This window comes from Neoarius graeffei, chromosome 13, assembly GCF_027579695.1.
Source record: "Neoarius graeffei isolate fNeoGra1 chromosome 13, fNeoGra1.pri, whole genome shotgun sequence".
Taxonomy (NCBI): Eukaryota; Metazoa; Chordata; class Actinopteri; order Siluriformes; family Ariidae; genus Neoarius; species Neoarius graeffei.
In genome coordinates, this window is record NC_083581.1 from 35,935,000 (window position 1) to 35,962,767 (window position 27,768).

The 27,768-nt window shown below is 43.2% G+C and overlaps 1 pseudogene; it reads left to right on the top strand.

Annotated features, from left to right (window-relative positions):
* Positions 1 to 1,632: 1,632 nt before the first annotated feature.
* On the top strand, positions 1,633 to 13,881 carry LOC132895903 (uncharacterized protein K02A2.6-like; annotated as a pseudogene).
* Positions 13,882 to 27,768: the final 13,887 nt, after the last annotated feature.

The following is a 27,768-nucleotide window of genomic DNA, read 5'->3' on the forward strand; positions in this document are numbered from 1 at the left end:
AGGTCAGCACCAACTTTCTGCCAGGGGCCATCAGGTGTGTTTCCAGGGAGGAGGGGCTCAGGGGGTTGTCGTCTGTTCTGTGCGCATATTTGGCACTGTTCTACGGTCTGCTGTAGCTGCCTGCTGAGTCCAGGCCACCACACGGAGCACTTGGCCCTCTCTCTGCACTTAGTGATGCCTTGATGGCCTGCATGGATTTTGTTCAGTATGTCCTCCTGCATCGAGGCAAGAATAACCAAACATGTGCCCTTAAGCAGTAGGCCCTGGGCTATGGTGAGGTCAGCTGAAACAGCCCAGTATGCTTTGAGTGCACGGTCATGCTTGACATCGTCTGGCCAACCTTCCTGGCAGTGTTGGGCCACCTGTCTGAGCACTTCGTCAGCCTGTTGAGCATGTTTGAGCTGCAAGAGTCATTTTTCAGTGATGGGTAATGATGAAATCACTGAATGTACAAACCCCTCAATAGCCTGCTCTTGTGCAGGGGCTTCTGTGGGCTGAGTGGCAGGCACTGGGGCTCTGGAAAGTGCATCTGCTATGGCCAGGCTCTTTCCTGGCACATGTGTGAGGGAGAAACGGAACCACATGAGTCTCATCCGAAACCGCAGAATGCGGGGTGACAGTTCGTCGAGTTGTTTGGTCCCCAGGAGGGCAAGGAGGGGCTTGTGGTCTGTCTCGACTTGAAAAGTCATGCCAAGTAAGAAGTCCTTAAAGCGCTCGCATGCCCACGTTATAGCCAGAGCCTCTTTTTCGATCTGTGCGTAGCGCTGTTCCGTGGTCGTGAGAGCGCGTGAGATGTCTGACACAGGGTGCCAGTTTGCATCTCTGCGCCACTGAAGGAGGACCGCACCCAGACCATAAGAGGATGCGTCGGCAGAGACCTTGGTCTCACTGCTGGAATCATACAGAGCCAGGCCAGGTGGGGTCGACAGCTCCTTTTTGAGGTCCCTGAACGCTTGGCACTGTTGCAGGCCCCAGTACCAGGATGTGTCCTTATTCAGGAGGTCTCTGAGGGGCTTTGACTTTTCTGCAAGGTGTGGGAGATATTTCCCCAGATGTGTCACTAGGCCCATGAAGCGTCTGACCTCTGTGACATTTTTCGGCTCTGCCATATGAGTGAGTGCTCTGACTTTGTCGGGGTCTGCTCTAACCCCCTCCCCATCTACAACCTGGCCAAGAAACTTCACTTGCCTCTTGGAGAACTCACATTTTCTGTTAAGTGTGAGCCCTGCGTGATTGAGACGCTCGAGTACAGCCATGAGACGTGCATTGTGTTGTGTTTGTGTAGCCCCAAACACAAGAACATCATCCATGTGGCACAGGGTACCCTCTAAGCCCTCCAGGAGTTGGGACATGCGTCGCTGGAAGTGTTCAGGGGCTGAACTTATTCCAAAGGGCAATCTCCTGAAGCAGAAACGGCCAAATGGGGTTATGAAAGTCGTCAGGAGCATAGAGTCCTCCGCAAGAGGGATTTGCCAAAATCCTGACTGTGCGTCGAGCTTTGTGAAAATTTTAGCGTCCTTCAGCTGGCCCAACGTAGATTCAACACAGGGGAGTATGTGGAGTTCTCGCCGGACATTTTCATTCAGCTTAGTGAGGTCCACGCAGATCCTCACTCTCCCGTCTGCTTGGGGCATGACCACCATGCCTGCGCACCAGGCTGTGGGCTCCTCAGCTCATGTTATGATGCCTAACTCTTCCATCCGACTGAGTTCATCCTTCACCTTGGACATGAGAGGGAGTGAGACCCGTCTGGGTGTGGAAAGAGCGAAGGGTTTCGCATCTGGCTTGAGGGATATGTGATACTCCCCCTCCAGACAGCCAAAACCTTCAAAAAGGGTAGGGAAGCGCTGTTTCACTTCTTGTTCCAGGTTGTGGGAGGCAGTGTTAAGTGAGTCTACTCTTGTTACTAGGCCAAGGGCTGAAATGGCAGGGCGCCCTAGTAAGGCCATTCTGAGGCCTCGGATGACATACACATTCTGCTGTTTGGATTTCTCACCCGACACTAAATTGGCTAGAAACCTCCCTCGTATGTACAGTGGAATGCGGCTAGGGCCCTGGAGCATTTTATCTGTCTTTCCCAGTGGGGGAGGTGTTGGAAGGCCCAGGTATACGGATTCTGGAATCACAGTCACATCGGCCCCTGTGTCAATTTTGAACTCAGTGTTGCGACCACACAGGTTGGCTGCTCCTGGTCGTCCCCTACCGAGCCGAGGAATGCAACATCTTCGCCGTCCCCTGCACCTACGTCATCTCCTTGGACCTCCGCTGTGACTGCTGGAGTGGACCAACAAACACCTGCGAAGTGTCCCCGCTTTCCACAGTTCCTGCAGGTGGCATCCTTAGCTAGGCATGCCTGTCTATTGTGGTAACTTTTGCCACACCAGCCGCAGTTTTTGTGTTGCATCTGTGGTCTTACTGCAGTGGGGGTGCGGGACATGGAGGTGCTGGGAGGTCTGTTACTATATTTTTTTGTTGTAATTGCCTCCAGTGACTGTGCAGAGGCTGTCTCACCTTTAAGGAGGCTTTGCTGTTTCTTTACAGTTTCATGTGTAAGACACTTTTGTTTAGCTGTAGCCAGAGTGAGTTTGTCATCCATTTGTAGCTTCTCTGACAATGCCTGATCCCTCAGGCCGACTACCAGTCTATCTCTGATAAGGTCATCACGTAAGGGGCCATAATCACAGTGCTGAATTAAATCGTACAGTGCTTTTATGAAGCTCTCAACAGATTCGCCACTCTCCTGCACTCTTTTATGGAATCTGGCACGCTCAAATATCAGGTTACGTTTGGGGATAAAGTGGTTGGTAAGTTCAGTTTTTACCGTATCAAAGTTTTTGAGTTGGGCGTCAGTCAGATCTCTGCACCGGACGATTGATTCCGCCTCATGTCCCATAGCATACAGTAGAGTGTTGACTTGCTTCTCCTGCGATTGTTTATCCAAACCCGACGCATGTTGGAACCGCTCAAATCTGCTTAGCCAAAGCAGCCACTCTTCTGGGCGGGAGAAGTCAAACTTGGATGGAGGAGAGATATGGAAGAAAGCCTGTTGCTGCTCTGTCATGTCGGCTGTCGAGGGAGTCTTTCTTTTACGCCTTCGCGTCAGTTTGCAGGCTGGGTGAGTATCCTTATAACTTCACGGGGCTAATGCTAACTTCTAGCTCAGTTAGGCATGCAGGTCCTAGCTAAGTTTCTCAGGCTGATATACAGATGCTGTACAGAACCTCGAGGCGAAACGATGCTCCTCCTTGTAACACCGGGAACTTTAAAAACACGCCTTCACATCCGTGACGGTTTGATTATAGACATGGGTATTTCACTTATCCCACTTCTGACACCATGTTAAGGGAGTGTTGAAAAACGACACGACACTGCTTGTAGGCGAACACTCGAATGCCGAGCTCCAGGTTTTATTGCATTAATAAAGCCAACCTTGCCTCCTACTGGGCTCAATAGGACATAGCTGGAAAGCTATCACCACAGGATCCACCACCGCAAGATCTGCCTGCCGGTTGCCTAGGCCCAACTACACCTGTCCAAAAAAATATAAAAGAGAAAAAGAGCTTAAAAAGCACAGGATTTAACACAGTGCATACAATGTCAATACAAAACCAACTGGCACAGTACAAACTACTTAGCTTAACTATGGCGAAGCTGCTTGCAAAGACACTCCAGCCCGCCGTAGCCACCCTGATTAAAAGAATGGGGTGAACAACTGTCAGTCAACCACAAACACACAAACGTGTACCAATACACCAAACAAGACAAAAAAAAACAACAGACGTTATTACATGCGATCTCATACAGCCATTAAATGAAAACATGCGTGACTGACAGTCTTCTGGCATCAGTAGAACTCAAGGGGCAATACGACCCATCCACATCAATAAAAGGCAGCAAACAAAATGGGGCTACAATCCAACCCCAACAAAACAGCAGCCTGGGGTGGTGTGGAGTTGCCCTAGACGCTGGCCACTGCCCGTCCTGTAAACAGTGAGTGCAAACCGATTGTTACTAATACTACTATACTAACATGGAATGTTACAAACATTCGTATGTTATATATACATACCAAATGATTGAATGCTGCATAATTGGTCTTGTTCTGAACCAATGATGGCGCAAGAAAATCTCCGTAGTGAAGCTAAAATAATAAAAACACAGTTTGATCCAAGCCTATGGGTATGAAATACTGACGGTGCTTGATAATAAAATCAATTAACCTACCTCGCAAACGCTTCAGCCCGCAATGACTTAAATGCCCCAGCAACAAGTTAGACTACGAGCAATCACGGCAGGAAAGACAACGTGAGCACAAACACTCATTTGTAGTGAGGAGCATCAGCTAGTATGTACCCCACGCCACCAACTCAACCCCCGGACTGTCGGAAGTGACGCAGAAGGAAGCAACAGGGCTATCAAGGACTCAGTCCAGTCTAGTTATAACAAAATAAAAGCCCGCCCCGTAATTTAAGTAAACCTGTTCCTCCAATCCAGGCAGATCCCAGGGGAATTGCGGAGTAGGACGCAATTCCACCTGCTACATTCATATATTTATGTATATATATTTGGTTTGAGGGTTTGATGTTCTACAACTAGAGCTAAGAGCCAGTTTGTGCTCACTGTAGTTTAACTGAACGTGTCTTAGAGAATGTTTAGTTACTTGCTTAAGTTTTTCTTCTATACCTTTCAGTTGGGGAAAGGTAGAGAGGGGTTAGGGGTTTGTTCTATCAGGGTTTTCTGTGTTTCTGTAGTCTTTTTTTTCTTAAATATGTAAATCTGTCAAGACCCATGCTCAGCGCTTTTCTTTTCTTCCAATTCGGATTATGGCTAGTTTGAGTGAAACAAGGAGGAAAAGTTTGGTGCAATTTACTACATGGAACTGCAAGGGCCTAAATGGGGCAGTAAAGCATGGGAATATATTTGCTCATCTTAAGAAGTTGGGGACAAATATTGCCTTCTTGCAGGAGACGCATTTAAAGAATCAAGATCATACTCTCCTGCGAAAAAACTGGGTCGGCCAGGTATTCCACTCCTCTTTTAATTCAAAATCCAGAAGCACTGCTATAATTATTAGTAAAGATGTTCCTTTTATATCATATGATATTATCCCAGATACGAATGGCAGATATATTATTGTCACTGGCAAACTTTATAATATCCCTGTAGTTTTAGCCAATATATATGCTCCTAACCATGATGATGAACAGTTTATCTCTTCTTTCTTAGCCACCTTGCCAAAACTGGATACCCACAAATTGAATTTAGGTGGGGACTTTAATTTAGTTCTCAATCCATAGTTAGATCATCCAACAAAACACAGACTCTTAAGTCGGCAAAAGTGATAAACACATTTATAGACACCCATAGAATATCAGATCCCTGGCGGTTTCTATACCCAAATCAACGTACATACAGTATTCTTTTTTCTCACCCGTCCATCACACCTACACAAGGATAGATTATTTTCTCATTGATTGTGAACTCCTCTCTGTAGTGAGACACTGTGATTATGAAGCAATGGTATTATCGGATCACAGCCCTCTTGTTCTTAAATTAGCATTCCTTAACAAACATATGCCCAGGACCTGGAAATTCGATAATTCTTTATTGTCTAGCAAAGGTTTTGTGCAGGACATAAAATCCCAAATACAGTTCTATCTGCTGACGAATGACTCACCGGAGGTCTCTAAAAGCACTCTTTGGGAAGCCCTTAAAGCGTATATCCGAGGCCAGATTATTTCTTTAAAAGCTTTAGCCATAAGAACGCGAAATGAGCAGTGAAATGTTCTGTCTGATAAAATTCTCAACTTAGATCGGCAATACGCAATCTCTCCCTCATCTGATCTATACAGGGAAAGACTCTCACTCCAAATTGAGTTCAATATTCTTTTTACTTCGGAGACAACTAATTTAATGACACAAGCCCGTCACAGATTTTATGAACATGGGGACAAGGCAGGTAAATTTCTGGCACGCCAAGTCAGGGAATCAGTGGCTTCTAGATTAATCACAGAGATTCGCACTTGTTCTGGGCTATTAACAGTAAATCAACAAGAAATTAATGATGAATTTAAACAGTTTTATTCCAAATTATATTCTACAGAATCCCCATATTAATTGGTGGCTTTCTCGATAAATTGGATATACCTTCTATAACTCCAGAAGGTAAAGAGCATCTTGAGGAAGCTATTACCCTGAATGAAATACGACAAGCTATACGTAACATGCAGAGCTCAAAAGCTTCGGGCCCAGATGGGTACACAGCAGAATTTTACAAAACATTTATAGAACTTATCTCTCCTTTCTTACTTGAAGTATTTAATGAATCCCTGAGAACAGGTCTTCTCCCACCAACTTTTTATCAAGCCAGCATCTCTCTACTGCTTAAAAAAGATAAAGATCCACTCAATCCAGGTTCGTATAGACCTGTGAGCCTTCTGGATGTAGATGTGAAATTGTTGGCCAAGATTTTAGCTACACGTCTGGAGAAAGTGCTCCCAACAGTGATATCTGGGGACCAAACAGGTTTTATTAAAGATAGACATTAATTTTTTTTAACCTCCGGCGTTTATTAAATATTATTTATACTTCCAGCTCAAATTCGGATATTCCCGAAGTGCTAATATCTCTCGACGCAGAGAAGGCTTTTGACAGGGTCGAGTGGGACTTTCTCTTTGCAACTCTGTCAAAATTTGGATTTGGCACAAAATTTATTGCCTGGATAAGATTACTTTATGCCTCACCCTTAGCCTCTGTCCACACAAACAAGTTCAGATCTGAATATTTCCCTCTAAACCGCTCCACCAGACAAGGTTGCCCTCTATCTCCACTTCTCTTCGCTTTGGCTATCGAGCCACTTGCAATATCTTTACGTACCGCGGATATTTATACAGGAATTACCTGGGGAGAGAGGGAGCATAAGGTGTCGTTATATGCAGATGATTTATTACTGTATATCACCAACCCTTCAACATCCATTCCCAACATCTTGTCTATACTAGATGACTTTGCTAAGGTATCAGGGTACAAGCTCAACCTTTCCAAAAGTGTTTTATTTCCTATTAATGCTAGTGCCCGGGGACATACATTCAGTTCTATCCCATTTAAGGTCGTAAATCAGTTTCGTTACCTAGGGATCATTATCACGGAAACGTTCTCTTCTTTATTCAAACAAAACTTTGCAGAACTTCTAGAACGTACAGAACAGTATTTTACAAAGTGGTCGAATCTGCCTATTTCACTTGCTTGACAAATCAATGTAATTAAAATGAACATTCTTCCTAAATTTCTATTTCTCTTTCAGAGTATTCCAATTTTTATTAATAATGCCTTTTTAAAAAAACTAGATAAATTAATTTCCAGCTTTATATGGAATAAAAAGACCCCTCGGATAAGGAAGGACTTCTTGCAAAGACCCAAGTCAGAGAGGGGAATGGGTCTGCCTCATTTCAAATTCTACTATTGGGCATTCAACTTACGGGCACTCTCCTTTTGGCCCCAAGATTATATACCTGCTTGGCTTCAAATTGAGAAAAAATGCTGCTCCCCAACTTCTTTATCAGCTCTACTTTTTTCGGCTTTACCCATCACATATTCGTATTCTGTAAACAATCCAATAGTCTCACAATCACTCAGAATTTGGTCTTCAATAAGAAAGTACTTTGGGTGGCACTTTGGATCACTTCAGGCCCCTCTAATCGCAAATTATTTATTTGATCCGTCGCTCTCTGATACAAAGTTTTGTGAGTGGTACAATAAAGGGTGGTACTCCTTTCGGGACCTTTTTATTGTGGATAAATTCCCATCATTCCAACAATTACGAATTAAATTTGATCTACCTCACTCACATCATTTTAGGTATTTGCAGCTGTGAGATTTTGTCAGAAAAAAACACCAGATCCTTCCCTAACATACCAGATAGTACACCAATGGATTCTATAGTCTTACTGAATCCATTAACAAAAGGAGGCATCTCGACTCTTTACAATGCACTTTCATGTTTAAATGGTGCCACCTCCTTAGATCAGTGATTCCCAACCACTGTGCCATGGCACATTAGTGTGCCGTGAGAGATCATCAGGTGTACCGTGGGAAATTATCCAATTTCACTTAATTGTTCTGAAAATTATTATTTATTTACTGCAAATAATTTGTCTTGGGGCGGCACGGTGGTGTAGTGGTTAGCGCTGTCGCCTCACAGCAAGAAGGTCCTGGGTTCGAGCCCCGTGGCTGGCGAGGGCCTTTCTGTGTGGAGTTTGCATGTTCTCCCCGTGTCCGCGTGGGTTTCCTCCGGGTGCTCCGGTTTCCCCCACAGTCCAAAGACATGCAGGTTAGGTTAACTGGCGACTCTAAATTGACCGTAGGTGTGAATGTGAGTGTGAATGGTTGTCTGTGTCTATGTGTCAGCCCTGTGATGACCTGGCGACTTGTCCAGGGTGTACCCCGCCTTTCGCCCGTAGTCAGCTGGGATAGGCTCCAGCTTGCCTGCGACCCTGTAGAACAGGATAAAGTGGCTAGAGATAATGAGATGAGATGAGATGAGATAATTTGTCTTCGTTTGTCTATGCCAGCGACGTATAGTGACAGGCAGAACAATTAAATACTCTTCCACTAGATGGCAGCAGGTAGCTAATTAACCTGTGTATCTACCTGTTGCTATTCAAACAATAGAATTAGTAATGCTTCAGGTGTGACAGCAATGGATAAATATTTGAAAAGAAAAAGTGCACAAGCCAAACTGGGTCCTGGAGAAAATTCTGACCCAGATGAAGGCCCTAGTATGAGCAGAGGTCAGAAGAAAGCAAAAAAGCTGATTTTCCACAACCTATCTATGCGAGCTGGGCTGTTCAAGCATGACTGCTATAAAAACCAAAAAAAAAAAGGAGAGACTCAGAGCTGTTGAGGAAGATCTTTGTGTGTGTCTTTCTTCAATTCCTGCAAGTATATCAGCTTTGTGTTCAACTAAACAGGCCCAGGTTTCACACTGAGTAAGTAAATTGAGACTAGATGATCATTATATTTCATTATATGTACATTTTTTGTGACATTTTTGTTTGGTGGTGTGCCTTGGGATTTTTCGAATGTAAAATATGTGCCGTGGCTCAAGAAAGGTTGGGAAACACTGCCTTAGATCATTTGAAAACAGCCTGGACAAATGACCTGGGAACAGTCATAACTGATGAACTTTGGACAGGAGCTTTGAAGCGGGTGCACTCCTCTTTGGTCTGTGCAAGACATGGGCTCTTGCAGTTTAAAGTACTTCATCGATTACATTTTTCAAAGGTAAAGCTCTGTAGAATGTATACAAATATAATCCTGCATGTGACAGATGTGGTCAATCACCAGCCTCGTTAGCCCATATGTTCTGGCACTGTCCGAGAATAATTATATACTGGCAAAAGATTTTCCAATCTTTCTCAGACATCATAGGAAGAGTGATTGATCCTAACCCACTGACAGCTATCTTTGGAGTTAAAGACCTGGTCTTGTACTGTCTAGCTCTCAATATAGCATGATAACATTTATATCTCTTCTAGCACGCAGACTGATTTTACTGAACTGGAAGCAGACTCGACCCCCGACTCACTCTGCCCTTTTGAAAGATGTTATGCAACATCTACAGTTAGTGTAGTGTATTGGGGTTTGTGTTAGTGTATTTGGGTTTGTGTTATGGTGCATGCGCACCATCTGGGGCTGTTGCCATAGTTACGATTAGTATATTGCTCAGTTTCTTCGGAGTCGAACAGTCATGTAACGCCATGTTGTTTAAGTCTCCAGTAAAGTTTATAAAAGCAATCTGTCTCTGCGTCGGATCTTACACTGGCGACGAAGCGGATTCGGACTAAATGAAGGTTTTTTCGCATCACCTGGCTACGGACAGTTGGACACTTTCTTTCATTCAAGCCCAAGATGGTGTGTGAGTAGTGACTTCGATAAGTCTACAACATGACCACGCTAGGTCGGATAGAAGAGTTTAATGAAGGCTGGTCATTGTACTGACGAATACCTGGAGAGAGATTGGAATGTTTTTTCGTTGCTAATAAGATAGAGGGAGATGAAAAGAAACGCGCTGTCCTGCTTAGTGTGTGTGGTGCTGCAACTTATTCAATGTTGCGCTCCGTGCTGGCCCCCACCCGCCCCACTGAAAGTGCCTACAAAGACATTAAGGAAGCCTTACAACGCCACTATGGCCCCGCACCCTCTGAAATAGTGCAGCATTTTCAGTTTCACAATTGCAAACAGAAGCCGGGCCAGAGCATCACCAATTACATAGCTGAACTGCAAAAACTTTCAGTCCATTGTGCATTTGGGACACAACTGGAAGCAATGCTGCGTGATAGGATTGTCTGTGGGGTGCTAGATGAAGCACTCCAGCGGCATCTGCTGGCGGAACCAAAGCTCACTTTTAAAGATGCAGAGGAAAGAGCCCTCGCTGCCGAGACAGCCGCTTCAAATGCTCGCATTCTTAATCCAGAACGGACTGACACTGCACAAACAGCTGATGTTCATCAGACCTCAATGAAGGGGAAACAAACAGAGACCCAAAATCATCTGTGTTTCCGTTGTGGGGGGGTGCATGACCCTCGTACCTGCAAATTCAACTCAGCTGTATGTCATTACTGTAAGAAGAGAGGGCATATTGCTCGTGTTTGCCTAAAGAAAGCCAAGGATGGCTCTGAATCTTCGGGGGCGGGTGCCCAATCAACACAGCATGCACACATTGTCACACAAAGAGAGGAGCAGGAATATGAAATCTACACAATGGGCAGGCAGGTGATTGCAGCAAAGAGACTACCATATCAGACCACTGTGATATTAAACAACAAAGCACATGTGATGGAAGTGGATTCTGGAGCGGCATGCTCTTTGATCAGTGAAAACACCTACAACACCCTATGGCCGGACCAACCTCCTTTAATACATAAAGACAATAGTGTGCTTAAGCAGTGGTCACAGGCAGAGCTGCGGGTTAGGGGGAAGATTTTTGCAAAAGTGCAATACCAAGGCCATGAGGTCACATTGCCCTTGTTTATTGTGCAAGGACAGGGGACAAGTCTTTTGGGCCGCGACTGGTTTGATGCCTTAGGCATATCCATGATGGGCATGCATCAAGTACACATACAATCCGTAGAGTCAATCCTGAATGAATATGCAGAAGTGTTTCAAGAGTTGGGGGCCACACGCACACCTCCAATCTCCATTGACATTGATCCTACAGCTTCACCCAAGTTCTTCAAAGCCCACCCTGTGCCATTTGCTCTTCGTCCCAAGTTAGATGAGGAACTTGATAAGCTAGTAGCTCAAGGCATTTTTGAGCCAGTACGTACCTCGAGGTGGGCCACACCCATTGTGCCAGTAGCAAAAAAAGATGGCAGCTTAAGGATTTGTGGCGACTACCGCTGCACAGTTAACACTGTCGTAAAGCCTGATGTGTACCCTATTCCTACTGTGGCAGAACTGCTCTCCAGACTAGCAGGTGGGGTGATTTTCAGTAAACTGGACCTCAAACAAGCTTACCAGCAGCTCGTGTTGGATGATGCCGCAGCAGAACTCCTTACCATTAACACACACCGTGGACTTTTCCGGGCCCGCCGTCTGCAGTTTGGGGTGTCAACGGCCGTGTCGATATTCCAGCGCTTCATGGACACCCTTCTTGCTGGCATTCAAGGTGTTCAACCATATTTGGATGACATCCTCATTGCAGGAAAAACAATAGATGAACACAATGTGCGGCTCTCCGCTGTCTTGCAGTGGTTTACAGAAGCAGGTCTGCGGCTGCAGAAAGAAAAGAGCATTTTTGCAGCAAGCCAGGTTGAGTTCCTGGGTTTTCAGGTGGATAAGGATGGTGTACGGCCAACTAGTGAAAAAGTGGAGGCAATCCAGAAGGCGCCGTCACCCCAGAACAAAACAGAGCTGCAATCCTTTCTTGGCCTCCTAAATTTTTACAGCTGTTTTCTGCCCAACAAAGCTACAGTGTTGGAACCTCTGCATCGTCTGCTGGACCAGTCCTCCACGTGGCACTGGAATGATGAACATGAAAAGGCTTACACTGTTGCAAAGCAGCTACTACAAGCTGATGGTGTGCTGACCCACTATGATGAAAGCAAACCCCTTGCCATTGCATGTGATGCTTCACCCTATGGCTTGGGGGCGCTTCTCTTCCATATTGAGCCAGACGGACAAGAGGTCCCCATCTGTTTTGCGTCCAGAAAGCTGTCTTCGACAGAGAGGAATTATGCACAAATTGATAAAGAAGCGCTGGCCGTCATTTTTGCCATCAGAAAGTTTCACCAGTACCTCGCTGGTCGCCATTTTGTGGTTTTTACTGACCACAAGCCTCTCTTAGGCCTGCTGCAACACTCTAAGCCCATGCCCTCTGTACTGTCTCCTCGCATGCTGCGCTGGAGTGTGATTCTTGGAGCCTATGATTATGAACTCTTCTACCAACCAGGTAAACAGCTAGCAAATGCTGATGCTTTGAGCCGTCTGCCCCTACCCACTACAGCGGCAGTGATCCCACCACCCCTGGAGGTACTTTTATTGGAAATGGTACCAGATGCCCCATTACATGCAAGCAGAATTGCTGCCCTCACTCTGAAAGATCCGATTCTGTCTCACGTTTTACGCTGGGTCCTGCATGGATGGCCAGCAGAGGTGCCTGATGCCCGTTTCAAGCCATTCCTCAACCGCCGTCATGAGCTGTCGGCACATAAGGACTGCCTCTTATAGGGAAGTCGGGTGGTTGTTCCTAATCTGGCAAGGGAGGGAGTATTAGCCATGCTACATGATGCACACCCAGGTATTGTGCGCATGAAAGGGATGGGTAGGAGTTATGTATGGTGGCCAGGTATGGATGCCGCCATTGAGCAAACTGTGAAATCCTGTGACATCTGCCAAAGGTCCCGCCATGCTCCGCCCACTGCACAGCTGCATCCATGGGAGTGGACAACAAAGAAATGGTCTCGGCTGCACATAGACTTTGCTGGTCCATGCCAAAGAAAGACTTTCCTCATCATTGTGGACTCCCACTCCAAGTGGTTGGAGGTAGCCATGGTCAGTTCAATGTCATCCTCTGCTGTGATTAGCACACTGAGACTATTGTTTGCAACTCATGGTTTGCCAGATGTTATTGTCTCTGACAATGGGGCCTCCTTCACCTCTGAAGCATTCAAGGAGTTTGCCAGGCGCAATGGCATAAAACATGTGACTACAGCGCCCTATCACCCCCGCTCCAATGGTCAAGCTGAACGCATGGTCTAGACAACCAAGGAGGCCTTGTCCAAAATCACCGCTGGGGACTGGCAGACACATCTAGCTAGGTTCCTATTGTCACAACACACCACTCCTAATTCGTCAACTGGAAAAAGCCCTGCTGAGATGCTCATGAATAGGCGCCTTACCACGGCTCTCGATCGCCTTCATCCAGATTTTGAAAAGGACATGCATCACAAACAAGAGGTGGTTGCCGATAAGCAGAGAGGCAGTGCTAGGAGTTTTCAGCCTCAAGATAATGTGTACATGAGGAGCTACATTGGGGCGCGTAAATGGGTCACGGGGGTCATTGTGGATACCACAGGCCCTGTTTCATACAGAGTACAAACACCAGATGGACAACTGCATTGGCGCCATGTGGATCAACTTCGTGGTCGAGTGCCGGCATGTGCTGACCCGGGTTCTGAAGAATCACCTGACCACAGTGCCCAGGAGCCTATTGAACCGACCCAACCTGTCTCTCCACAACCACCAGACAGCGTGGAGCCAGGTGGTCCCTCTGTCCCCGTGGTGGTGCCTATGCCTACCACTCCCCAACTGCACCCAGCAAGGGAGCGCAACCCACCACGGCGTTTTGAAGATTTTGTGGACTGGGGGAAAGGGGTGTAGTGTATTGGGGTTTGTGTTAGTGTATTTGGGTTTGTGTTATGGTGTATGCGCACCATCTGGGGCTGTTGTCATAGTTACGATTAGTATATTGCTCAGTTTCTTCGGAGTCGAACAGTCATGTAACGCCATGTTGTTTAAGTCTCCAGTAAAGTTCATAAAAGCAATCTCTGTCTCTGCGTCGGATCTTACAGTTAGAAAAAATTTAATTCTCATTGAGAGGGTGTGAAGATAAATTCCATCAAATCTGGAACCCTTTTATAGATCACTTCAACAGAAGTAAACCAATACTTCCCGCAATTTAACCTGATGTTAATATGAAGACAGCACTGAACTACTCGATATCCTCTTTTATTTCTGTCGCTTCTCATGGGTATTTTTTTCTTGTTTGTTTTTGTTTTCTTTGGTGTATATATGTGTCATTGATATATATCGGTATGTCAGATATGTCAAATATTGTGTGTATGTTAAACTCTGAAAACCCCAATAAAAAGAGTGTTAAAAAAGGTAAGAATAGAATAATATAAAGTACAGACGCTTGGTATATTTTACTTCTGTGATTTTTAAATTGATCATTTTTAGATTACGCTTCATTTTTGTGGCTACTGCCTCATAGAGAGTGTGTATATATATATATATATATATATATATACATACACATATATATATTACAGTGGTAATGCTCACTGACTACGACGCAGGAGATCGGGGTTCGAATCCCGGTCGGGGCAAAACATCATCCAGTAAGGGTCCTTAGGCAAGACCCCTCATGATATATTGGCCTACCTCAGGAATGAGTGAAGACATAACTGATAGAGTCATACCGGCTCAGACGTCGCCCGGGTCAACAAGGTCTGCGTCAGTTGCTAGGGAACCAGGGCAAACTGATGAGAAATGGGCTACTGGAACAAGACATCGATGGACGAGGACAGAAAATACGGAGTTGCTGGAATGCTACTATACAAGCAGTCCCAGAGAGAGGGGATACATGCAGCGAATGTGGGACCATTGGATACTTCGAAACCCACAATCAAGGCTAACAAAGAAACAGCTATTAGCCCAGTGTTCCAACATCCGTAATCGAAATCTACTATCACAGCTAGAGATTAATGAAATACAACAACAATGCTACGGCAAGGGGGAGCCAGGAAGACAGGTCAGCGGGGAGATGTCATCATCCCCACAACCAGAGATTGGGTACCAAGCCCCAACACCTAACAGCCTCAACACAAGAGCTGCTGACCTGAGAAGGAAGATCGTGACCCAACTGGAAACCTGGAGCCCCCGACGAATACCGAAGCTGAGTTGCCAAGTACCTTCAGAAGATCTACTAGTAGATGTGAATGCTGCTCTGAAGACAATCTCCACAAGAACCATCACTGAGACCAACAAGCTGATACACAGTACAGCAACAGTAATCATGGAGACGCTTGGACACAAGGTGGGCTCGGGACATAACAAACAGTATCCACCATGGAAGAGACGATTAGAGGCCAAGATAAAAGCAGCATGGAGAGAAGTTAGCCAGCTAGCTGAACTACAGAAAGGGAACATGGTGAATAAAGGGGCACCCAGGAAGTACAACTCACTCTCCATACCAGAGGCACTCGAAACTGCCAAACAGCGACTAACAGCTCTGGCCACCCGGTTGAAGAGATACACCAAGGAGGGAGAGGCCAGGAGAATAAACAAGCTGTTCTCCACTGAACCAGCCAAGGTGTACTCTCAGTGGCAGGGGAACAACAACCGGTCAGACCCACCAAGAGCTGAGGTGGAAAAATACTGGAAAGACATATGGGAAAGAAAGGCATCACACAACACCAATGCCCAATGGTTAGTGGACCTAAGAGCTGACCACAGCAACCTCCCAGAACAAGAACCAGTAACCATCTCAATGGCAGACATCCAAGAAAGAGTGTCAAAGATGAAGAGCTGGACAGCACCAGGCCCCGATATGATCCATACGTACTGGCTGAAGAAGCTAACTGCACTCCATGAACGCCTAGCAGCACAGATGAACCAGCTGCTGAGGGATGGAACCCACCCAGAATGGCTAACCCAAGGCAGGACAGTCCTAATTATGAAGGACCCCCAGAAGGGACCCATCCCATCCAACTACCGGCCAATTACCTGTCTCTGCACAACATGGAAGGCCCTGTCAGGCATCATTGCGGCAAAAATGAGTAAGCATGTGGCTCAATACATGAGCGAGGCACAGAAAGGGATTGGCAGTAACACCAGAGGAGCCAAGCACCAGCTACTGGTCGATAGAACAGTCGCCCGAGACTGTAAGAAGAGACAGACCAACCTGTGCACTGCCTGGATTGACTACAAGAAAGCCTACGACTCAATGCCACACACATGGATACTGGAATGTCTGGAACTGTATAAGATCAACAGGAACCTAAGGACCTTCATCCAGAACTCAATGGAAATGTGGAAGACAACCCTAGAGGCCAACTCAAAACCCATTGCCCAAGTCAACATCAAGTGCGGCATATACCAAGGAGATGCGCTATCACCACTGCTGTTCTGCATAGGCCTGAACCCCCTCAGTCAGATCATCACGAAGAGCGGCTACGGGTACCGATTCCGTAGTGGGGCAACAATCAGCCACCTGCTCTACATGGATGACATCAAGCTGTATGCCAGGAACAAGCAAGAAATAGACTCGCTGATCCACACCACCCGGATCTACAGCGATGACATAGGGATGTCATTCGGATTGGACAAGTGTGGCCGGATGGTCTCAAAGAGAGGCAAGATGATCCGGACTGAGGGGATTGACCTACCAGAGGGCAACATAGGTGATATCCAAGACAGCTACAAGTACCTTGGCATCCCACAGGCTAATGGAAACCATGAAGAAGCCACAAGGAAGTCAACCACAGCCAAATACCTCCAGAGAGTAAGGCAGGTCCTGAAAAGTCAGCTGAATGGTAAGAACAAGGTCCGAGCCATCAACATGTACGCACTACCAGTCATCAGATACCCCGCTGGCATCATAAACTGGCCAAAGGAGGAGATAGAAGCCACAGATATCAAGACTAGAAAGCTCCTCACCATGCATGGAGGGTTCCACCCCAAGTCCAGCGCCCTGAGACTATACACTAAGCGGAAAGAGGGAGGCCGAGGGCTAGTGAGCATCAAGACCACGGTCCAGGATGAAACATCGAAAATCCGAGAATACATCAGAAAGATGGCCCCAAAGGATGAACTGCTAAGTGAATGTCTCAGGCAGCAGAACCCTGATGAGAGTGCAGAGGAGGAGGAGGAACAGACAACCTGGAGAGACAAACCCCTACATGGTATGTACCACCGTCAGATAGAGGAAGTGGCTGATATCAAGAAATCCTACCAGTGGCTGGATAATGCAGGACTGACAGACAGCACAGAGGCACTAATCATGGCAGCACAAGAACAGGCCATAAGCACAAGAGCCATAGAGGCCAGGATCTACCAGAGTAGATCAGAACCAAGATGCAGACTGTGCAAAGAAGCCCCTGAAACAGTCCAGCACATAGTAGCAGGGTGTAAGATGCTAGCTGGATCAGCGTACATGGAGAGGCACAACCAAGTGGCTGGGATAGTATACAGGAACATCTGCAACCAGTATGGAATAGAAGTACCCAAGTCCCAATGGGCCATACCACAGAAGGTGGCTGAGAACAACAGGGCCAAGGTTCTGTGGGACTTCAGCTTCCAGACTGACAAACAGATCCTGGCTAACCAACCGGACATAGTGGTGATGGACAAAGAGCAGAAGAGGGTGGTGGTGATAGATGTGGCGATCCCAGCTGACGCCAACATCAGGAAGAAGGAACATGAGAAACGTGAGAAGTATCAAGGGTTGAAAGAGCAGCTGGAACGGATGTGGAAGGTCAAGGGTTGCGTGGTCCCCGTGGTAGTGGGGGCACTTGGGGCAGTAACCCCCAAACTGGGAGAGTGGCTCCAGCAAATCCCAGGAACAACATCTGAAGCCTCAGTCCAGAAGAGCGCAGTCCTAGGAACATCGAAGATACTGCGCAGAACCCTCAAACTCCCAGGCCTCTGGTAGAGGACCCGAGCTTGAGGATGACATGGATACCACCCCCCCCACCCCCCCCCGGGGGTGAGAAGGAGATTTTTATATATATACACACACACACAACAAGTGTTGCCAGGCAAAACAAGCCTCGCCCGGTAGCATTTATGATGAACATGAAGGAAAATATCATGAAAAAAATAGGTGCCCGATTGGTACATGTGGCTAATGCTTATAAATAAAAAAATTTTCTGATCCCATGTCCATACAGTAAAAAAAAAAGAATTTATATAAATTTTCTTTTTTTTTTTACTGTATGGACATGGGATCAGAAAATTTTTTTATTTATAAGCATTAGCCACATGTACCCATCGGGCACCTATTTTTTTCATGATATTTTCCTTCATGTTCATCATAAATGCTACCAGGCGAGGCTTGTTTTGCCTGGCAACACTTGTTGTATTTATTGATTATAATGGCTATGTTACACTTAAGCATAAGTTGTGGTATTTACTGCTATTGTTAAAAAATACCGTCAAGAGAAACTCTTCATCATGACAAATTTATTTCAAAATAATTTGTGAGTTTTTCAAAACAATACAGTACGTAATATATATTCTCTTTTTTTACATGTGGCTAATGCTTATAAATAAAAAAATTTTCTGATCCCATGTCCATACAGTAGAAAAAAAGAATATATATATATATATATATATATATATATATATATATATATATATATATATATAAGAAAATTTATATATATGAGAGAGAGAGATAGTACAATTATCGACAGTCCATAATTAGCGACACCTTTTCAGATTTACCAATAAAAAAACAACTTAACAAAGGTGAGTTTCAGTTACAAGTTATTATTGGTTAATTAATCAACCAGAAGTCCCCTGTCCCCTTTGATCTTGTCATCTGATGACACAGCTCGTTACCTGAGATGGAATTTGTTTAGCACGATTAGCAATTTGAGGATAATCTGGATGTTACCATCGCAGGTACCGTAAGCATGGTGGAAAGATCATGGACATGTTTTTACTCATCAAATTCACCGATATTTCATGGTCTCCTTATCTAAACATACTTTGTTTTTTACTCTTTCATTTGACAGTCACCATTTTGTATCTAAACATGTGTTTGAGAAGTCACGTGTCGATAATAGTGATCACTTTCACACTGTAAAACCCGATAAGGTCACTGAGCTCAAAAATTTTATTGAAACCAATTACGTAAACATTTTTGAGGTAAGTAACTAAATTTTTTAAGGTAAGATTTCATAAAAATTACAATTAAGTGTAACTATAGTGTAATTTTTAAGAAATCTTACCTTAAAAAATGTAGTTACTTACCTCAAAAATTTTTATGTAATCGGTTTCAATAAAATTTTTGAGCTCAGTGACCTTATCGGGTTTTACAGTGCACCGGTGTCCACCATTATAGACATCCTATGGAATTAAGTGACATTTACAACTGTTATGTATGGATCTTTTTAATTATAATTATAATGGCTATGTTAAGCTTAAGAATAAGTTGTGGTATTTACTATCATTGTGAAAAAATACAGCCAAGAGAAACTCTTAACATAGCCATTGTTGAAATAGATGAAGTACTTTAAAAATTAAAAGTGCTGTGATTTTTTTTTTCTGATTCAAAACAGAATGGAATGCTTATAGAGTATTTGGAACCCAATTGCAATAAATAGAATTAGACCGGCGGCACGGTGGTGTAGTGTTTAGCGCTGTCGCCTCACAGCAAGAAAGTCCTGGGTTCAAGCCCCATGGCCGGCGAGGGCCTTTCTGTGCGGAGTTTGCATGTTCTCCCTGTGTCCGCGTGGGTTTCCTCCGGGTGCTCCAATTTCCCCCACAGTCCAAAGACATGCAGGTTAGGTTAACTGGTGACTCTAAATTGACTGTAGGTGTGAATGTGAGTGTGAATGGTTGTCTGTGTCTGTGTGTCAGCCCTGTGATGACCTGGCGACTTGTCCAGGGTGTACCCCGCCTTTCGCCCGTAGTCAGCTGGGATAGGCTGCAGCTTGCCTGCGACCCTGTAGAAGGATAAAGCGGCTAGAGATAATGAGACGAGATGAGAATTAGACCAGAATTAAATTCCTAGCATATAAAAAAATTACATGCTTGAAATATTTAGATTTTTCTTTTCCATTCAGAAAATATTTTTTGCAGTTTGTTGTAAATATCTACCACATATTACAATGTCAGTAGACATTTTATATTTTTAGATGTAAATTTAAAATCTCAATTTAAAAAAAATTGACCTTTGAGCTGGATTTTTATGTGGTTACAATGTCATCTGCCTGTTTACATTGATTGGTAAACTACAAAACTAGAAATTAATACAAACAACAATGAATGATTGATTCACTGCCAATTGGATAGCCTCATTTAGTGTTGCTGGACCCACTTGGCTGTCACTTCTGGAAGTTGGGCTATAAACTGTTCCATTACCACCCGCTTTACAATCTTTCCAGGGTCACGATCCTCAGCCAGCAACCACTTCTCACAGTTGTCTTGGAGCTGTTGTGCAAATGCAAATAGGTTGCCGATGTCACTGAGGGTCAAGGAGTGGAATCTCTGGCGATGTTGCCCTGACCACTGTGAGACAGCAAAAGGTTAATAAATATTTTCAACATAAGATGGAGGACATCTGGCTTAATGGTGTAGGTTTTTATAGATAATATATTAATTATATGGCATTCTACATCATTTAGCAAAACTCGTCCAATTTATATAGGAATTAATATCTTGATTGGTAAGTTGTACCTTTGTTTCCATTTAGACATCTTTTGCTCATTTAGACATCTTTTGCAAAAACAGGCTACATTTGCACGTTTGCTTATCAAGCTGTAACATTTCCACAAAGTGCAAACAGGTGTAATGCTGCATTTGCCTAAAGTAATTGTAATTTCCAAACAAGAAGCATACATCCATTCATTTTACTAACGCACTGACCTTAAGAAAGTTAAAAGCAATTTGCCATAATAGCCTTTACACACCGGAGACAACACGAAACTGTGATACAAAAGTGTGAAAAAATTGTGTGCAAAATGGTTGCACAGAAAGTGTTCATGCTGAGTCCGATGCGAATTGTTTTTTACAACCACATGCTTGCCTATGGTGGTGTTGCACAAATGTGTTTCTAACAGCGCTGTCAATTGATGAAATTCCAGAAAAAAAATTAAAGAAAAAGGATCAGTAAAGTTGTAAACAAATCATAATGATCCAAGTGAATTAAATTACCTCTCCAGCTGATTTCATGCTACAGGTGCTAGGGTGGACTTCTAAATAGCTGCTGGATAGCTACTGTCTTTATCTCAAAACGGCTTTTTCCAAACTTTGTGTTTATTGTGAAAGAATTATATCTTGCAGTGTGAGACTATATTATAGAGCACATTTGGCTCAAATATTTTACCTATTCATAACTTCAAACTAGTTCATGTCACTGTCTCACCCCATTTTACACATGCATCTACTTAACAAAAACCTAACCTAGTGCCAGTAGCTCTTGGCCTACAAATTAAATGTTTACCAAATGCAGAGGTGGAAAAACCCGGGTGCAAAAAGTAAAAACCCTGCCACATTTTTGCTCCAGCCAATTCAATGAACCAGCTGATCCTAATTACCACATCCCCTAAGCCAGGTTGATGAGCTAATTGGTGAAATCACCTGTGTTGGGAGCACAGGCAGAAGGAAAACCTAAGCAGGACTTTTACTTTGTCAATCCAGTTTTTCCACCTCTGACCAAATGTTGTTCAAAGTGACTAAAGCCTTCACCCTCACCTGATCATTTACAACAACCACCACATCATCAGCATAATCAGAGAGAGAAAAATCATTTTCACAGTTGGGCAAAGAAAAACCTGACATTTTAGCTCTTAGTTTATGGAGCAAGGGCTCTATTGCCATGGAATAAAGCATCCCAGACAAGGAACAACCCTGTCTCACACCCTTATGAGCTTTAAAAGGAGGACACAAACCACCATTAACTTTTAATACACTCTCAATGTCATTATATAACACTTTAATCTTGCTAATAAACCCTGTGTTAAAACCAAAAGCCTCTAACACCTTGCATAAATAGTTATGTTCAACTCTGTCAAATGCTTTCTCTTGATCCATGAAAACGAAGCCATAGTTTTTATTCATTTTACTAGAGATTTCAATAACATCTCTAATAAGGACAATGTTGTCAAAAATGGATCGCTCAGGAACACAGTAAATTTGATCAATGTTTATAATTTCTCTCATCACGTTTGCCAATCTGGTAGCCAATACTTTTGAAAGAACTTTAAAATCTGTGCATAAAAGAGACACTGGACGCCACTGCTTCAGGTCAGCCAAATCACCTTTTTTTGGTAACAGGGTCAGCACTGCCCTCCGACAACTCAGAGGAAGTGTCCCCCTCTTAATACTGTTGTTCAAAACTTCTTGGAGATCTTTCCCCACCTCTGACCAAAAGCATTTATAAAACTCGAGTGGTAAACCGTCAATACCAGGAGCACGTCCATTTTGCATACCCATCAGGGCAGCATAAAGCTCTTCCAGTCTTTCCTTCTCCTCTCATTCGCTCTGCTTTTCTATCATATCTCTTCTTTTTCTCTCCTTCATCCTCCCTGTCTCTATCTGCATCTCTGCTCTTTCCCTGTTTGCCAAATGGAGGTTTACTTTAGAGTGCTGCCAGCATTTTGTGTAATAAACTCCACACTGTCTGGCTCATAAACAAATAAACTGAGGCTCTCAGAGTTAATTTCATCAAATCCATCCATCTTTTCTGCTGAAGCTTTTGAGAGCTTTGGCAGGCCACTGAAGAAATCATCCTCCACCTCGTGCTCTCTGACCCACTCACTTTTGAAAAGCTCTGAATAAAAGCATCTTGCACATTTTCTTATTTCAGGTGGCTTGATCAACAGTTCTCCTGTCTCTGAGCGCACAGCATGAATAAACTTTTTCTTTCCATTTTTTTGTTATAAATTGAAAAAATATTTCGATGGAGCATCCATTTCACATACATTCTGTATTCTTGAATGAACCAATGCTCCCTGAGGTTTTTTTCAGCATATCAGCCAATTCCTTCTTTTTTCTTATCTATTTGCTGCAAATTTCCATTATTATCTACCAAGTTTTGTAAATATAAAATTTTATTTTCTATTATCTTCATGGATCTAGCTAAATCTCTACTGACATTGAAAGTATATTTTTGACACAAAAGTTTAATTTGCACCTTGGCTACATCCCACCATTGTTGCAAAGAGGAAAATAGAGATTTCTAAAACTTAAAACTGTCCCAAAAAACACTAAAAGCATCTCTAAATACTTTGTCATCCAGTAACGTCATTTTTTGATTTTACAGCAAATTTGAAAAATACACAACTGACCATACTATGATCTGAAAATCCAATAGGGCTAATAAAAGATCAAAATGCACTAAAGAAATGCTTAAAACAGTAAATATGATCTAGCCTTGCCATTGATAAGAAATCATCAGAGCAGTGAGTCCAACTAAATTGTCTCTGTTTCTTGTGAAAAGCTCTCCGTGTGTCAATCAATTCATAAGCTTCAATTAATTCAATAAAACATTTACGAGAGGCAGCATGAGGTTCTACATGATTACGATCCAAAGCATCAGCAGTGCAATTAAAGTCCCCACCCAAAAAAAGAAAATCACTGCTGTTTCATTTATTAAGAACATCACCAAGTTGATCTAAAAAAAAAACATTCTGTCCACAGCTAATGTAGGAGCGTAAACACAAATGAAAACAAAAACATCATTTTCAAACACAGCTTTAACCTTCAAAAGTCTTCCTTTAACCAACTCTTCTATGTCATAAGAATATGGAAGGAAAGACTTAAAAAAAAGTACTGCGACACCTCCACTTAAAGAAGTATTGTGACTAAGTATGGCAAGCCCATCCCATTCTTTCATCCAATTGACTTCATTATTCACGTCACTATGTGTCTCTTGCACTAAGAAAACATCAATATTTCTTTGTTTACTCAGTTCAAAAAATCTGCTCTTTCCCTTTGATCTCTAGCACCGTTTAAATTTAAAGTAGCAACTCTAACTTCACCCATTTCAGAAAAAGCAAAAAAACAGAAAATTAAATACAGAAGAAACAATGAAATTACTGTGCATCATCAATGATAGACTCTCCTTTTCTTAATTTACTCACAACTTTCCTCAGGCGAAAAACTTCTTGGCCTGTAAAACCTTTGCCATCATTTGACATCATCAAATATTTTGCATCGCTAATGAATTGCTGTATGTTTGGAAAAAACTCCTCTATTTTAACATTTCGTTGAAATTTCGTAGTCTGTAGAAAGTTACTTATCTCCTTAGTGGAATGCACCATGACTAAAGGTGAATAAATCTCTTGAGAACTTGAATCAGTGGAATAACCATCACTCTCCATTGCATTATCAGGTTGTGAATCAACAAAAGTAATATCAGTTTTTGATTGTTTGTTGGCGTTGTAGTCACTTTTTTTCTTTCTTTTAATTTTTGGGACTTTGAAAACATTTGTTTTTGTAGTCTTTTCAATTGTTTCCCCCTCTTCGGTTTTATTTCAGTTTGTTCACACGAGAGAGGAGAGAGAGCAATGAGAGTGCAAGAGAGAGAGAGAAAGCGAGAGACTAGTGAGACACATGAGAGAGAGATTGTCATCATCACCTCAGACTTGTTCTTTGGGGACGGATACATTTAACGATAGAATTAGTTCATGTATTTAAAATCTATTTTTCTCTAAAGCTGCTTTGCAACAATGTTCTTAAAAGCGCTATACAAATAAACCAACTTGACTTCATCCTGAAAAATATTATCACAGAGAAACCAGCAACAAATAAATGATTGAGTCACTTCATGATGATATCAAATGCACACAAAGTTGATGATATGACTGTAGCAGGACACACGGAAGACTTGCACTGAAGTGGCATCAGGGTCGGGATCCCTACAGAGACACACAATATAAGACTGGTGAATACAAGTCCAGTAGAAATCTACAGTAAATAAACAGCAAATTTATAATTTGTATTTTATTTAGAGAGAGATGATCTTTTCATTACATGCCATGACCAAGTAGGTGTCTCATGGACCTGTGGAGAAGAAAGGACACACTGAGCTTTGGGTCCCTGCTGGTTCAGTCTCCACCACTGAAAGTCCAACACCTAGAAACAGAGAATTTCTTATTGCCACACACCAAAGGCACCATTTTACATTTACTGCTCCAAAACAGAAAGTGATGTGTTTTATACCTGGCAGTCACATGGTTAGAAAAAGGGGAGTGCTGAAAGACATTGGCATTAAAACAGAGATCATAATTTATCTGACCATCACACCATCAAATTTAATGAACAGACCTTCTTCTTCTGGCTTTTCTGAGCCCTCTGGTGCTGCATCATGATCATGCCTTTCTCCTACATAGAAAAATTATGATGAAAAATATGAAAATAAACTGAGGTTTTCAGACAAACAGACATGAAATATCATTTGCTTCTTCCTTTTGTGAATGTATGTGAAGACACATGCACTAAAAAAAGCTGACTTTGTTTTCCACTTTTTATCAACAATAAACTGCACCCGAGTCTATTTCACTGTTTCATCCTGTTTAATGCAGGGTTTTAGCCATGTGTTTGTCACCAAAATGGCATCTGTTTGGGCTTTAGCAAACTGATTACTAAGCTTTTTCAAACCTGAAGAAACTTGCTTCTGTGTCTTCAGTTAAGTCCAAACAGTCCAGTGATGGTTTTATCTCAGTATTTTATAAGCTGTGAATTTATTTTATTTTTTGAATGAATGTTTTTATACTGTAATGCATAGTACTGAAAATATTGAAAAATACATACACTTGCTTCTTCCTTATGTGAATGTATTTGAAGACACATGCACCAAAAAAAGCTGACTTTGTTTTCGACTTCATGTAGCTATATTTAATAGTCATGTTTTTGGAAAGTCCCTTATTGTAGTGTTGTGGTTCTCTCAGCACCTGACCAACCATTCACAGCAAACATGCATATACTGTACATGAACACTACATGGCCAAAAGTATTCGGACACCTGACCATAACACCCATATGTGCCCATTCCAAAACCATGGACTTTAACATGAAGTTGTCAGATGGATTTGAGGAACTTTACCCATTTGGAGCGTTACTGAAGTGTTTTGAATATTTCTTCTTCAGACGAGGAATTCCAGAAAGGCTCCATCCCAGGCAAATAAAAACACACTAAAATACTGATATTGGACATCTTCAGTGTGAAATGTTGTGGGTGACTGAGACACACACCTCCACATGTAAAGACGTTCACAAGCCTCTCGCAGATCTCAGACACACAGCTGAGCGCTGCAGTACACACACCTGAGTCAAGGACAAGCAAGGAACAAAATCAAGGGCGTAGGTTTGGTCTAAGCTTTGCTAGGGACATTACAACTTACTCCACCACCACCCCATCCACCCATAACTTGATCATACATCACGTGTACACAACCACACTCATACTCAGCGTGGTTGTGTACACGTGAATAAAATAAGAGAATTACATTGATCTTGCTCCTGAATTTACCCAAGATGTGCCCTTTAAACCCCTGACTGAGCCAGACGACAGTCAGTACAATCTGGCAACCCTGTTCAGGATGCTGTAAGCGGCGCTTTAGCTCAGGCAGAGACGCACTGAGTGAGATGTGATGTGATGTGATGGGCACGTTTTTAATGACTACACATCTTGTCTCAAGACGCTACAGGATTAATACGAACTGCAACACTGTCATATTTGTTACATAATACTGACATTGTCTCTTTTTTTTACATATTTGTTCTTCTTATCACGTTAACGGACAGGAAGTTTCCTCACAGGAAGATCTGTGTGAGGAGGAGAAGCAGCAGCAGCAGCAGCAGCTCGGTCGTGCGCGCATCCCTCGAGCGTTTTGATATTTTCGGCATTTTGAAACAAAATTTCTATGTTTCCTCTTCTTCTTTTTTTTAAATAAGGAAAAAGTAAGTGTGTTTTTCTTTCCTTTCCTTTTCTTTTCTCAAACGAGTGTTCACTAGGTCTGTGTGTGTGCTAACACTGTGTGCTAACATGTAATTTTAATTTCTCTCCAGGAATACTTCAGCAGCAGTGCAGAATGACAAATTTATACAGTTTCGGGCCATTACGTGCCAGATGCGTTGCCGCTTTCAGCACCACAGCACATGGACCTCTGCTTCCGCGTGAGGCTACCTGACTAGCACCATTGACGACCATCGCTCTGTTGCAGCCAATGAAATAGCGGCATGGGTCGTCATAGCTCCGAATACATCTGGAACCTCTCATAAACAAAACGTTTAAATTAATGCTACCACTGCGTAGTATATTGAAATATTACATTAATAAATGTAGATTTTCGCTATATTAAAATAAAATGGTAAATATTGGTAGGGACTAGTTTGTATTCCCCAAATATTGATTGTGATATGTCCCTACCACCCCTATATAAATCTAGGCCATTGAACAAAATTCATTACATCATCACTGTTCATTTTTCCTGCCGCTAAGTCTCCTCTCCATCATCGCTATCACCGGTTCGGCGACTCCTCAGTGCGCGCTCCCGTGGACTGCTCATGCGCACCGTTCACCGACAGGATGTTTCTCAGTCCGCGAGCGTTCGCCGAGGCTCCGGGATTTTCAAGCATGTTTGATATTCGGATGAATCGTGCAGTGTGAACCTCTCTGCGACTAGTAGCAAGTAGCTACAGCGCTAACAAACAGCCAATGAGTCTCTGAGATGAAATCAAACTCATTAAAATATCAGAGCCTTAACTTGTCGCCTTTAGAGCGCGCGCATCAAAATTAGGCGATGACTGACA